This window comes from Pinus tabuliformis, chromosome 6 (genome assembly GCF_031772625.1).
Source record: "Pinus tabuliformis cultivar Carrire ecotype Pingquan chromosome 6, CPIR1, whole genome shotgun sequence".
NCBI classification, from domain to species: Eukaryota; Viridiplantae; Streptophyta; class Pinopsida; order Pinales; family Pinaceae; genus Pinus; species Pinus tabuliformis.
Genome location: NC_142292.1, coordinates 1,045,714,191 through 1,045,718,059, shown reverse-complemented (window position 1 = coordinate 1,045,718,059; position 3,869 = coordinate 1,045,714,191).

Genomic DNA, 3,869 nt, shown 5'->3' with positions numbered 1-3,869 from the left:
TACTTGGGGTAATGCTACCAATCCATCGCATCAGTGTCGCCATATGTTCAAGAGAAGTCGTTCAGAGAAGTCACCTGTGTCCCATCCACTACCATACATTATACTCTTTCATGACCGCCACCCTGAATCATATGTCATCAGATCGTTTTCACCTCCATCAAAATCATTAGCTCCGTTCCGTGTCATCGATGTGGGATTCATTAAGGCCCTCCTTTGACGGATCGCTTCTTGTCGACATCAGCTCATTATCCAAGAAGTTGATCTAGGAACACCCCCTTCAGTACTTTGAAGCTTGCATGCCTCAATGGCAAGTTTCTCACTTCCGGCGACAGGTATACATCAATGACCTTCAACCGAAAGATTTTGCGTGGTGTTCGACGCCAAGTCCTCTATTCACACCACGTGAATTGTACTGCAGTACCTTGAGGGTCATCATCATTATCGGTGATTCCTCTCGCGCTTGTTAACAGTTTACATCATTGACTGGTAATCAAGCGATGTCTTTCCATGTTCGACTTCAGAGCAATTCTCACATAGATCGACTTGTACTTAGAGTGAAGATCGGACGAGATTGAAGACCCCGGATCTAGTTTCATCCATCCGGGCTGCGATATATATTCAGAAAATAAAGACATGGAAATGTACAGCTTTGCAGCACAGATAATCATCCTACCAAAAGGATGATGGCTCTTTCAGAATCATCAGTCTATCATCAGAAGATTGTTTGTTATATGTACATGAAAATGAATTTATAAAGCTGAGCATGGGAATGCCCGCCTCAGCCAGATCATGAAAAAAGTATGAAAATAATGTATTGTATTGTATTGTATTACAGGTCTCCTCCCAGCATTGAAAGAACTTCGGATCCTCCTAATAAAGCATTTCACCCGATAAACGGCCTCATACTTTAGGGGGAAACTGTTATAGACATTTTTGTGCCTTACAGCTATAAGCATGAAATGTCCATAATCCAAGGGATCCAAAGTCCCTAAACATGTTGTTCCTACCCCTAGAGGAACAAGGCTAACAAACCACAGCAATTCACAGAAGTTCTCCACCAGAAACTGCTCAAAAACAAGTCAATTCAGGATCAATTCAGAAGCTCCACTAGCTGCCTGCGTTGAAATGCAGAGGCTACACTGGCTAGTTGCATTGCAATGTAGGTGGAAGCACTACCAGGGTGCGCTGAGCAGGAAATGACAAATGTCAGGGTCTCTTGTGAGAGGTGTCAAGACTGTGGAAGCTTCCAGAATCTTCCTCCATGACACTTGCCTTGCTGAGTTCGACTAAGTGATGAGTAAGAGGCTCTTAGTCTCCAAGTGGAAGTAAGAACTGACAGAGAGAGAGGACACTAGTCAAATCACAAGCTGACTCATCCTCACTCCAAACATCTATATATGGATCTCTTCTCCATGAGATCTAGAGGTTGGAATTTTGTTATTGCAAAGAATTGTTGTTGGTTTGAGATTGGAATCATTGGGTGCTTAATGCTTTGAACGGAGGTGAAGATAGGAATTTCATTTGCTGGGAAGGAGATGCTGGATTGGAACTCTCTTGGTTGTATCTCCTCCTGAACCTTGTTATTCATCAATAAAGCTATCTTGGTTTCTCCTATATGCTGATGTGTCTTTGATGTATGATTGCATTAGTGTATTTGGTTTATTTCTAATCTTGAACTAGTTATGAATATGAATCTATGTCTTTGTGTAGTGTTCCCTTCTTGTGATCTTGCAGGAACCTGTTGAAGCTGGGCGAGCAAGAAGGCAAGTAGCTGGGAACTCTCAAAGAGAAGAGAAACCGGATCGAGGGACAAACGGAAGACACCGGTTGGTCCATCTATCTCTCTTCATTCTCAATTCATAAAGGAAGAATACTAGAATAGCTGTTTCTGTTTGTTGCTAAGGCACTGTCACACCTTAGGTGGATAGGATCGTCCTGCATAGGCATTTTTCCCCACAACATTGGCTGCTCCAAATTGAAAAATATTCTTAATGGAATACCGTTTTTATTATCTCGTGACATCAAAAATGCTGATGAGAGTGAAATAATTGAGGAATCTCTCATTTGACAAAAATAATTTATTTTCTTCTTTAAGTTCATCTTTACAAGGGGGTAATATGGATATGGATATCGTACGATCTCCTATTAGCACACTGAATCATATCTATGAGATATCCGGTGTGGAGGTGGGTCAACATTTTTATTGGCAAATAGGGGGGTTTCAAGTTCATGGACAGGTACTTATAACTTCTTGGGTTGTAATTGTTGTCTTATTAGGTTCATCTACCATAGCTGTTCGAGATCCACAAACCATTCCTACCGGTGGTCAAAATTTTGTTGAATATATTCTCGAATTTTTTCGGGACTTGACCAGAACTCAGATTGGGGAGGAAGAATATGGTCCCTGGGTTCCCTTTATTAGAACTATGTTTCTATTTATCTTTGTTTCTAACTGGTCAGGTGCTCGTCTTCCTTGGGGAATTCTAAAATTACCTCAGGGGGTGTTAGCCGCACCTACAAATGATATTAATACTACGGTTGCTCTAGCTTTACTTACGTCAGTAGCATATTTCTATGCAGGTCTTACAAAGAAGGGGTTAGGTTATTTTGGTAAATATATTCAACCAACGCCAATACTTTTACCAATTAACATCTTAGAAGATTTTACAAAACCTTTATCACTTAGTTTTCGACTTTTTGGAAATATATTAGCTGACGAATTGGTAGTTGTTGTTCTTGTTTCTCCGGTACCCTTAATATTTCCTATACCTGTAATGTTCCTGGGATTATTTACGAGCGGTATTCAAGCTCTGATCTTTGCAACTCTAGCTACAGCTTATATAGGTGAATCCATGGAGGGTCATCATTAAATCACTGTCCAATCAGACAGAATATTTTCTAAGTATCGTACCAACGCATGACTTGATATGTATGGTAGAAGCAAATTAGATTTCTTAGTAAAAAGAGCTTGGTAACAAGATTTAAGATCAGTTCTTCGAATAATGAAATAGGAGAATGGGATCAGAGAAAATAGGAATCTTCTCCAATATTGCTTAGTTATTTTCCTCATCTCTCCTCCCTACGATCTATCTCTATTTTCCGGATCGTTTGGACAAGGAAAGGAGGGAATGGCATGTATATAGTACACGATATAGCATATCGGGGATTGTTCAACAACTTGATCTGTTCCAGTGCTTATGGAGTCACTCCCTATTTCAATTTTATTCCAATTTAGATCTAAATGAACATTTTATCAAGAATATATAAGGGAGAAGAAGGATAAAAGGCTCCGAAGGGGTATTCATTTTTGAATCAATAAGTAAACTTCATGTTCAAAAATCTATGGACCTAAAGATTCATCTTGGCCAATTGAACTTTCTCAAATTGTTTCTTCTTAAGGACCAAAAATATCTGTGCTAGAATGACAGATGCTAAGAATAATAAAAGACCTTTAACACGTAATGGATCTTGAAGTACTATCTCTGCATCTCCTTGACCAAATCCACCCAAATTAGGGTTATTCGTTAATGGATGATCGACCTTGATCAATTCGCCTTCTTAAATAAGAAGCTCCGGTCCTGGAGGTACAATTTCAACCACTTGCCCACCGTCCGATGTATTATCGATAGTTATCTCATATCCACCTTTTTCTTTACGTAAAATTTTGCTCACTCTTCCTGTTGCTGAAGCACTATAGACCGTATTGTTGCTCTTACTCCCGTCGGGATAAATTTGTCCTCTTCCTCTATTACCACCCACATATATGGGATATTTCAGGAAGTGAGCTTCTTTATCAGTAGAAGGATCTGGTGAAAGGATGGGGAACACAAGTTCACTTTATTTTTGACCAGGAACAGGACCTATTACAA